The 12,166-nt window shown below is 34.3% G+C and overlaps 1 protein-coding gene across 1 annotated transcript in view; it reads right to left on the bottom strand.

The window, feature by feature from the left end:
* The window catches only part of LOC111152227 (eyes shut homolog (Drosophila)), a 1,631,332-nt gene that overhangs the window by 1,446,664 nt on the left and 172,502 nt on the right, over positions 1-12,166 (bottom strand).

Genomic DNA, 12,166 nt, shown 5'->3' with positions numbered 1-12,166 from the left:
GATTTAACAAAGATCACTATCCCAATGATATTTTAAATGGCCATCACTCTGTCTACAATTATTCAACACAGGGAAAATCAAAAACAAAACAAAACAAAACAAAGACCTCAACTCACCTGGGAAAATCCAATCAACAGAAGACAATGTTGATAGGTTGAATTTATCTGACAACGACTTTAAAGTAGACATTAAAAAATGCTCCAGTAATAGAGAACTCTATTGAAATGAATGGAAAAATGGTCTCTGCAAGGAAATAAAAGAGATGAACCAAATGGAAATTTTACAACCGAAAAAATGAAATAACTGAAATAAAAATTTTCACTGGGTAAACTCAATTCAGAATGAGGATGACAGAGAAAAGACAGATCAGCAGAAAGTATCCTTTTGAATAAAGAGAAAAAAAACAATGAAAAAAAAAGTATGGAGCCTCAGAGACTTGTGGGATAATAACAAAAGTATTAGCATTTGTGCCATAAACATCCCAGAAAAAGAAGACAAAGAATACAGTCCAAAAACAAAAAATTGAAAAAAATAATGGGTGAAAAAGTCCCCATTATTCTGAAAGACAATATCATACAAATTAAAGAAATGCAATGAAGTCCAAACATAAAAAAATAAACAAAATAAAACAAATAAAATAAACCAGACATATTGAAAGGAAACCACTGAAAACTTATGACCTAGATGATAATACAGCTTGAGATAAACAGTGGACCATTGGGTTTGAACTGTGCAGGTCCACTTATCTGGGCATTCTTTTTTCTTTTCTTTTCTTTTTCTTTTTTCTTTCTTTTTTTTTTTTTTTTCACTAAAAACAGGATAGTATGGGAGATAGACAGGAAAGTCTTCAACACATAAGTCATTTTGGGCCATAGTTATATTTATGAAATAGATTCATGGAAGTTTAAGCAAAAGAAAATTCTGGTTAATATAATAATACTCTGGAGAGGTACACATGATATACAACTGTAGGCATAAAATTGTAAATAGAAACATTTCTTTTGTGAGTTATTATTAAACTTTCTAATATCCCATTTTTTTCCTCTGATTTTCTAGGCATCTCCCCCACTACAATATAAATGCTACTATCTCAGACTCAATTCTCAGAAAACTTAATCTCACTGAAAAGATTAGGATTTAAAAGAAATCTTAAGGTTGGAAGCTTAAAAGTTCCTTATATCTATGAAGTCACATAAGTATGTCAAAAGTTCTAAGAAGTATTACGGAAAAAAAACCTTTAAAATATACAGAGGTAGCATTTCTTTTGATAGACAGATTTACTTTAATCTCTTAGAACATTTTCAAATCACTTGGTCAGTTGATTCCTAATCAATCCATCACAACACACATAGACACACAGATGTGCACACATGTATGAAAAATGTGTAAGGCCCACAGAAATGCCTGGTTGGCCTATATATTAAAAGATAAGATATTTGAGGGGATAAAACAGATGTAATTAAACACATTTAATCTGGCCATAAACATTTCACCTCTATCTCTTCTTGATAAATTCCCAGTTAATATACAAGAAGAAGCAAGGAATTTAATTTATGCAAGATGGAGTGGAGTAAGTTCCAAATGACATCTGACATCTGTTCGCATAGAAACACTGCTGGTAGAACGGAATGGAATGTTAATTTTAAGAAGAAAAATTCCTATCTTTTAAATATCTGGTAGAGAAATATTTTCTAAAGTTTAGTACAATGAGAAATTGATGGAAGTGGAACTATAAGTGTTAGATTTCTAAGTTATTGTGGAAAGAATTATTTATTCTGTAACATCCTTCAAGACTGCAATGGAAGGTACAAATTAGCTCATACAGTTAAAAATAGTTGAAAGTTATGCACAGCTAGTAATCTAAATGGGTATTTAGTGTCATGAAGAGTAACCTGTTTCTTTTAATACTGTTTCCTTCTGAAATCAAAGACACTGGTCATTTGAAATAGTACAAAAGAGAAATCACAAATTTTTCCAGCATGAAGTGACATTTTGGTAAAGATATTACCATGGCTTTCATTTCATTTTCATTTTTGAAAAGCAAAGCATACTAATTTACACATTTTTAAATAATCTATGCCCATAATTTTCAAAATTTAGTGAGCAAATACATTACTTGAATCGCTTTGGTGAAAATAACTTTTAAGTTAAAAGTGAAAAATCATCGTTTATCTGGATATCACTTTGAAATAAGTTATAGGAAAAAATATATAGTTGGAATTTAACAGGGGGAAAAAGATTATAATGGACTGAAAGAAGAAGAGTTGATGCAGTAGAGGAAAAAACACCACTTTTAATTCAAAGTAATTTAATTCTGAATTTCCACAATTTTAAGTTTTCCTGGGTTATAGGTGAACCTCTTCTGAAAATCTGCATTGTTTTTTGTGGGAATAAAAGTTTCTTGGAAAGTTGGGTACGATGAACATTTGCGTTTTCCATTGTGTGGTAGTTAGCTTTAATCTCAAAGGAGAAAAATTGTTCCATGTTAAATACAGCATATGTCACAATGTATTGATGGTGGGGAAGGAGATATGTATTCTGACCAACAACTAATTTCAAGGATTGTGAAAAATGTCTTTCTTGCATAGGTCAAAAACTAATAAAACTCCTATCAGATACTATAAAAGTAACATGGTCTTGGTTTCCTGGTAACTACAGAAAAGTTTTGTGGCAAAATATAATAAATGACTGTTAATAAAACTGTGCCCATGTAGGAGATATAATAAAATCTATACTGAGAGTTTCTCAAAACCTGAATCTCCCATATACTTATGGCTAAAATTTAAAGGAATAATTTCTCTGTATTTTTTACCACCACTTGAAATGAACTGAAATTAATAAACTTTTGATATACAATGATATAATTGTGAAAATCTCTGTAAAGAAACCTTTTTATTTCAAAAAGAAAAAAAGTGGGAGTGCCCAGGTGGCTCAATCGGTTGGGCATCCAACTCTTGATTTTGGTTCAGGTCATGATCCTGGGGTCCTGAGATGAACTCTACCCCACCCGAATCAGGCTCCATGCTCAGCATGTGGCATCTGCTTGGGATTCTCTCTCTCCCTCTACCCCTCCCCCAACTCATGCTTGCTTGCTCTCTCTCAAATAAATAAATAAATAAAATCTTTAAAAAACAAACAAACAAACAAAAAAAATCTTTTTCAAAAAATTTAAGAGAAACAGAAACAAACAGAAGTAGAAAAATCCTGTCTGGAGAAATACAAACTGGAGAGGAAAATAAAAAATTTTTATGATGTTCTGGGTACCTGATAACTAATATCATACATCAATGCAAGATGATTAAAAGTCAGCAGAATTATTTAAATTATCTGTCCATAGAATTTTAAAGCAAAATATAGGTGACAGATCTTGATGGCTTACTTGTTTCCTATTCTCCTATACATTTACCCCTTGAAGTAAGGTGAAACCATTGGAGATTTTCTCTGACCAAGGAGACAGAGATCAAATAAATAAATAAAATTAAAAAAAAAAAAAGAGTCCTTGCTTGACCACTGCTTTCCTCCTCCTCACTGGTAGTTACAAATGGATGTACAATACATAGAAGCAGCTGGGACTACTGATCCACTAAGTGGGGGGAAAGCTGCCTCAGAGCTTCCCACTGATTTGCAGCATATTTTCTGTGAGTGAGAGTTAAAAGTCTGTGGTGCTACTCTTAGGAGATTTTGTCTTTGTGCAGCATAGCAAAAAATATCCTATCCTGAGAGAGATTCAATAAATAATTAAAAAATGGTTCATGTGTTTTTGTACGTATATGTAAATTTAGAAAGTAAAATGGTCACATAGGAATAGGAACATCAAATAGTACTAAAAAATGAAAAAAATCATTTTTAATGTTTAGAAAAATGACACACAAAGCCAAAGTGGTTGATTATTCACATACTCTGTTGGCTCTGTATGACTGATCAGTAAAAATGATAAATCTTTGCATGGAATTTAACACTCAACATAACGTCTGTTTTTTACTACTATTAGTGGGAATGTTTTCCCACCAATCTTTCTGTGCTTTAAAGTTTGATCCAGGGGCACCTGGGTGGCTCAGTGGGTTAAGCCTCTACCTTCAGCTCAGGTCATGATCTCAGGGTTCTGGGATCGAGCCCCGCATCGGGCTCTCTGCTCGGCAGGGAGCCTGCTTCCTCCTCTCTCTCTCTCTGCCTGCCTCTCTGCCTACTTGTGATCTCTATCTGTCAAATAAATAAATAAAGTCTTAAAAAAAAATTTAAAGTTTGATCCAGAGTGTAGAAAAATTAATGCTAGTTTAGAATTTAGATACACAGGTGGCCTTCCAGCTCTGCCATCTGTAGAGACTGACCTTGGACAGCTCACACAATCTCTGTGACTACTGCTCACATGTAAAGTTAAGGGAGGTGGGATAGCTATCTACTAATGGCTCAATTCCAAAGATCTACCGGCAGATCCCCAAATATTTGCCCTATTTTACCATTACCACACAATGGCCCTTACGTATATTGTTTCATTTTCCTGAGATCGTTCTTTCTTCCTATTTCATTGTTTCTGAGTATTAAAAATATTTCAAATCCCCACCAAAATGGGGACTCCTCCATAATGTGTTCACTCCTTTTTCATTAAAAATCATCTTTGTTTGAACTCCACTAGCACATAATCACTGCTTCTTGTGGTATTTATTATTTTTGTTGATTAATTTTCACATTTTGCCTATATAATATACTACAAATTTTTCTAAAGTACACAATACATTCTTAAGATTATTTGTATACCACATGATACTCATAGTAAGGGAAAAATATTTTGTTATATGTTCTCTAAAAATATTTTTAATAACAATGGATAAAAAAGCACAGAAGGACCCAAAGACAAAAGTAAGGAAAGAAAAAGCTAAAATAGAACTTCTATAGAATTATTTTCCTATAAGGACTTTTTAGAAAAGGGTCACTACTTTTATTCTATCAAATCAAATTATTTTTTCTTTTACTCTATTAATCCATTTTCCCAAATATTATATTTCTATTTACTTTCTATTATCTAAAACCTGAAAGCTTTTACTGAATCTAGGTCTCAGAGTTACCAAGTACTATAATCAACTCTTTGGAGTAAATTTACTTGAAGAACTTTGCACTTCACTGATCCTTAAAGAATAGAGAACAACAACATTTCAAAAATGCATTAGGATCATTTTAAGAGCAGAAAATGTTATTTATGTAATTCAGGTTCTGATACCTTATACTGCACATTACCTATTACCTATAGTGTGGAATGAAAGAATTAAAGTTTAGTTAATGGTTATTTTTTAAGTTTCTATATTTTGATAAGAAATTTTTTTAAAGTTTCTGCATTTTGAAAAGACATATATGTATGTCATCTAAATATTTACTAAGTGAGCACAAAAATAACAAAACAGAGACCATAGCTGTACGATGTCACTGTGTTCACCATGCCTCCAAAAGTGAATGTTTAGGTAGCAAACATCCAGAGCATTCTAAAAGGACTTCTTTATGTGTATAATAAAAGGCCAATATGTAACCTCTAAATAAATAATAGATTCAATTATGGTTTGCACAGTGATTAACAAAATATTTTTCCCACATACTGTTAAATTTAATACTCATTTAAGATAGATAAGACATATTAATATACTTGTCTTTGAAGAAATTTGAAGAGGTTATAAGTCTATTAGAGAAAGACAATTATCATATGATCTCTGTGATATGAGGAATTCGAGAGGCAGGGCAGGGGGCCGTGGGGGGAAGGGAGGGAAAAATGAAATAAGATGGGACCAGGGAGGGAGACAAACCATAAGAGACTCTTAATCTCAGGAAACAAATTGAGGGTTGCTGGAGGGGGGGGGGTGGAAGGAATAGGGTGGCTGGGTGATGGACATTAGGGAGGGTATGTGCTATGGTTGAGTGCTGTGAATTGTGTAAGACAAAGAATACATTATACATTAATAAAAAGAAGTATGAAGAGGTTAAATTATTTGCCCAATATCAAACTGTTACAAGTTTTAAAGTCATGATTTGAGTCTAAGATTTTTTTTTATTCTAATTTATACTGCATTCTTTCTGTAATCATAAGTGGGATGTCAAAATTTTTCACTTGGAAAATTTTAATGTCTATTCCTTTAGCTCTTCTAAATAGTGGACATCAACTTGTGCATTAATCAGATGCTTTACCAGTGTACAAAATGTTTGCTGTTTTCCAGCTGTGAAGCTCTTCACAGCAACCTTCTGAAAAACACTCCAATATTATTTTGAGGAACTGTCTCTTCTGTTGAACGTGATATGTTAAGACTACATCAGGGACATGCCCTCCTACGGTTAGTGGTTTAAGCTATAAAGTCAGATGTTTCCTCCCAATACTGAGTCTTATGATGTATAAAGAGAAGACTACTCAAGTCAGAAAACCCATCCTGTATCCAGTCCTTAAATCTCTGTATTTGATTTAGCTCTTAACAGTGCCCAGGTGTCTTTTCCAAGCCTTTCTGAGAGCTTATTCTATCTTTCTGGCAACTTTCCTGTGCTTAAACTAACCAGACGGGGGGGGCGCCTGCGTGGCTCAGTGGGTTAAGCCGCTGCCTTCGGCTCAGGTCATGATCCCAGGTCCTGGGTTCGAGCCCCACATCAGGCTTTCTGCTCAGCAGGGAGCCTGCTTCCTCCTCTCTCTCTGCCTGCCTCTCTGCCTACTTGTGATTTCTCTCTGTCAAATAAATAAATAAAATCTTTAAAAAAAAAAACAAAAAAACTAACCAGAGGGTATTTGGGTTACTTGCAACCAGAGTCTGGTATTATTGGCCATCTTCAACTTATTCATAATTATTTCCTCAATATATTACATGTCACAGTATCAAAAACATATTTAATAATCAAATGGAATAGTTAGAAAATAAATTATTTGTTGAATTAATGTATTATTGAATACAATGTATTCTCTACTGAGAAAAAGGAGTCATATATAGCATTCAGTGACCTATCTCAAGCCAGAAATACATTAACTCATTAACTTAGAAAATGACATCTTATTACTTGTTACTTAAAAGCTAGATACATAACATGTAATTACCTCTTGGGGAAGGCAAGAGTGGTCTTGAATTCTACACATAGTTCTATACCTCATAGAAGTGTCTTTACATATTACTTTTTCAGACTTAGATGAAATGCCACACTCCAAATCTATTTAAGGGTATACATTGTGTTTGAGATGCACTATTTAAGTTCATTTAAAGTAAATGAAGCTGTTGTTAAAAGATTTTTAAAGGTTTAAACGGGGCTTCCATTTTTAAAAGATGGTTGTACCTATTCAGTAAGGATCCTTCATGTCTATAATCATGCTATTCTCACAAAGTCATTCCATTATTCATTAACATTACATTATTCTAGGGACCCCTGGGTGACTCAGTGGGTTAAGCCTCTGCCTTCAGCTCAGGTCATGATCTCAGGGTCCTGGGATTGAGCCCCACATTGGGCTCTCTGCTCAGCAGGGAGCTTGCTTCTCCTTCTGTTTCTGCCTGCCTCTCTGCCTACTTGTGATCTCTCTCTGTGTGTCAAATAAATAAATAATTTAAAAAATAAATAAATCTTTTAGAAAGTATATTATATTATTCTAAATCCATTTTATATCTCTTGGGTCTATTATTAAATGGAAAAGAACATTAAATAATCAAAGCAGATACAAAGGAGATACTTTAATTTTGTAATGGGTGGGAACAAATTTTAAACAATGTAAGAAATCAGAAATCAAATATTGTGTATTGGTCATATAAATTAAAATATAATATCAAAAACAAGATTCAATGAACTAATACGATAAAAGCATAAAAATCCTTCTCATATAGAAAGAGCTCTTTTGGGGCACCTGGGTGGCTCAGTGGGTTAAAGCCTCTGCCTTCAGCTCAGGTCATGATCCCACGGTCCTGGGATCGAGCCCCACATCCGGCTCCCCGATCTGCGGGGAGTCTGCTTCTCCCACTCCCACTCCCCCTGCTTGTGTTCCCTTGCTATGTCTCTCTCTGTCAAATAAATAAATAAAATTAAAAGAAAAGAAAAAAATAAAAAGAGTTCTTTCAACATTCCAAAATTAATAAACAGCCAAAAATAAAAAGTCACTTAAAAATAGTCTTACAGATTTGTATCATAATTAGCATGTGAGAGATCAAAAATTATTTCATTATTCTTATGAATACTGGATAAATAAAAATATGTTTTCTATACAACTGTAACCAGTAGTAGATTTACAAACAGGCACTTAACTTTAATCTAAAAATAGAATATGAAGCAATGAGCACTGTGTGTGAGAAAGAGAGAGAGTGAGAAATTTAAAATTAAATGAAGAACAAGGAAATTGCTATAAATAAAAAAAGGGAACTGAAAAGAAGCCAATCAGGATGCCTAATGGTGGAAGAAGATAGTACTGAGAAGAAAGTGGGAGAATTGGGGAGATTATAGAATTGAAATTGTATTTCAACAATGATTTGGAATGTTCTACTTAAAAGAAAAATTACATTTCAATCTGCATTCTTCTTCTATTCTTTGGCTATCTCCACTGGATCATCTACACTCAAATCTCAAGAATGCAGATTAAAATAGACCTAGGTCTTCCCAGATTTTGTTATATATCGCATGAAATTTTTGAACGTATTTATTTACCAGAGCATATTGTAGAAAATTAGTGAAAACTCTATCACTAGTCTTCTGCTTTTATTTTTTTAATTTTTTTTTTTAATTTGACAGACAGAGATCACAAGTAGGCAAAGAGGCAGGCAGACAGAGAGAGAGAGAGGAGGAAGCAGGCTCCCTGCTGAGCAGAGAGCCCAATGCGGGGCTCCATCCCAGGACCCTGGGACCATGACCTGAGCCGAAGGCAGAGAGGCTTTTAACCTACTGAGCCACCCAGGCACCCCTAGTCTTCTGCTTTTTAAGCCAAGTATATTAATAAGGGTTAATTAATACTTCACCTATGAAACACTGAATTTATCATTTATCTCCAATCCCACAGCTATACCTGAATACAGATTGTTTTCACTACCTTTAAACAAGGGTAAGATTGTTTATTTTGTTTTTTTAGACAGCTAATATTTGATGCACATGGGCATTCACTTAAGAGTAAATAATCTTGGGGCGCCTATGTGGCTCAGTCATTAAGTGTCTGCCTTCAGCTCAGGTCATGATCCCAGGGCTCTGGGATTGAGCCCCACATCGGGCTCTTTGCTTGGTGGGAAGCCTGCTTCACCCTCTCCCACTCCCCCTGCTTGTGTTCCCTCTCTCACTGTCTCTCTCTATCAAATAAATAAATAAAATCTTAAAAAAAAAAGTAAATAATCTTGATAGTTTGGAAAATAAATGGATCTCAAAATATAAGTACTCCATCGTCTCCTTAAATATTTTAAAACTGCATATATGAGTGCTTTTGATCCTTTTATTTTGAAGAATATTTCACTTTTGTTAGTGAAATTAATGGGAATATACCAGATAGTCAAGTGATCTAAGTTTTAGAAATATCTAGTCCATAATTAGCTCATAAACTATAGTTTATTCCAATTATTATCAGTATACTTTATAGATTTCCTTTATTTATATCATCAACACTGAAAGTTTGTCTCCAAAAGCAAGGGAAACAAAGGCAAAAATGAGCTATTAGTACTTCATCAAAATAAAAAGCTTTTGCACAGCAAAGGAAACGGTCATCAAAGTAAAAGACAACCAAGAGAATGGGAGAAGATATTTGCAAAAGTCTTATCAGATAAAGGGCTAGTGCCCAAAATCTATAAAGAACTTAGCAAACTCAACACCCAAAGAACAAATGATCCAGTCAAGAAATGGGCAGAAGACATGAACAGACGTTCTCAAAGAAGACATCCAAGTGACCAATAAACACATGAAAAAGTGCTCCACATCACTAGGCATCAAGGAAATACAAATCAAAACCACAGTGAGATACCACCTCACACCAGTTAGAATGGCTAAGATTAGTAAGTCAGGGAAGCAACAGATGTTGGCAAGGATGTGGAGAAAGGGGAACCCTCTTACACTGTTGGTGGGAATGCAAGCTTGTGCAGCCACTCTGGAAAACAGCATGGAGGTTCCTCAGAGAGTTGAAAATAGAGCTACCCTACAACCCAACTACGTATTTATTCCAAAGATACAAATGTGGTGATCTGGAGTGGCACCTGCACCCCATGTTTACGGCAACAAAGTTCATAATAGCCAAGCTATGGAAGGAGCCCCTGACAAATGAATGAAGACAATGTGGTACACACACACACACACACACACACACACACACACACACACACTGGAATATCACTCGGCCATCAAAACGAGTGAAATCTCACCATCTGCAATGATGAGGCTGAAACTAGAGAGTATTACGCTAAGTTAAATAAGTCAGACTGAGAAAGACAATTACCATATGATCTCACTCATATGTGGAATTTAAGAAACAAAACAGGATCACAGGGGAAGTGAGGGAAAGTAAAAACAAGAGGAAATCAGAGAGGAAGACAAACTATAAGACACTCTTAATTATAGGAAACAAACTGAGGGTTGCTGGAGGGGAAGAAGTAGGGGGCTGGGGTAACTGGGTGATGGGCATTAAGGAAGGCATGTGATTTAATGAGCCCTGGTATTAAGACTGAAGAATCACTAAACTCTACTTCTGAAACTAATAATATATTATATGTTAATTAAATGAATTTAAACATTAAAAAATTATAATTATATATATTTACCTTGATCTATTAATAAATATACAGATCATAAATGTAGAAATGGGAAACAAAGTTCCATTTTTTTAGGTCTTGCTTCTTCTAGAAATTTTCTATACATGTCTCAGCAGCCAACACTTCGACCTTGTCTTTTCAGAAGCACTTATGATCAAGAAGTGCAGGTTTAGAAGCATGCCTATTGTGCTTTATGCAAGACTATAAAGTTCCAATTTTTTATTATTGCTAGAAAAATATTTATCATAAATATTCCTATAATATTCTTTCTCAGTTTTCTACATCATAGTAATTTCCCACTGGAAGATAATTATCTAGAGTTGGGGAAAAATGTCTAATCACATAAAAGAGAAAGAATACTATGTGAGCATCACTAGCCAGTGGTATTAACCAGAGTCTGCCTTAAGTTGAGAGGATCAGACTTGGCAAAATAATTAGTCATAGCCATAACACAATGTCTGCAGGAGAGTTATGCAGCAGTCTAACTAGTGTTTACCAACAGGGAATCATCCCAGCTGTAAGAAATCATAATTTATCTGGATGGAGCACAAGAACATACATTTTTAACAATTCCCTTTGGTGCCTATCATTCAGCCAGGTGAATCCTAATTCAGGTTAAGTATTTGAGAATCTGAATACCTAAACCCTAAAACCAAAACAAACAAACAAAACCCACTTTCTACAAAGTATGGGATATTTTTAATTGTTTTATGCATACCCTTCAACAAAGCAGCAATGGGTTTCCTATCAAACACTTAACCCTTCCAAAGAAAGCCAAGAAACTGAAATTAATCTAACTTAAAAAGCCTCTTTGTCACACAGATGTACATACACACACATACATAGATACAGAATTGACAATTATACCTTATTATGCACAGGATAACTACTATAATAAGTTTTTATATTCAGGAATTATATCTTGCATATTTCATAAGTTTATCCTATAAAGGTTCGAAGAATGGTTAATAAATTACAATTTTTGAAACAAATACCTATGGAAGCACCTATTAGTGTTAGAAATAAGTATGAGGTGGGGGTGCCTGGGTGGCTCAGTGGGTTAAAGCCTCTGCCTTCAGCTCAGGTCATGATCCCAGGGTCCTGGGATTGAGCCCCACATCGGGCTCTCTGCTCAGCGGGAGCCTGCTTCCTCCTCTCTCTCTCTCTCTCTCTCTCTGCCTACTTGTGATCTCTGTCTGTCAAACAAATAAATAAAATCTTTAAAAAATAAAATAAAATAAAAATCTTTAAAAAAAAAGAAATAAGTATGAGAGAATCTTTGCAAATAAACATGTGAAATAGATTGGAAATAAGTAACTAAAGTTGATTCTGCCCATTTAATATATTTGAGTCCTACCAAATTATTAAAAAGATAAATTTTACTAGGTAAATGATGGTTTTGGATATAGATTGCATAATAAAAATGATGGATTATTCATAGATTTGGAAAGGACCTT

The sequence above is a fragment of the Enhydra lutris genome, unplaced genomic scaffold (assembly GCF_002288905.1).
Source record: "Enhydra lutris kenyoni isolate GAN:26980312 unplaced genomic scaffold, ASM228890v2 scaffoldscaffold28, whole genome shotgun sequence".
Lineage (NCBI taxonomy): Eukaryota > Metazoa > Chordata > Mammalia > Carnivora > Mustelidae > Enhydra > Enhydra lutris.
The sequence above is the reverse complement of the archived record's forward strand: the minus strand, read 5'-3'. Positions and strand labels throughout refer to the sequence as shown.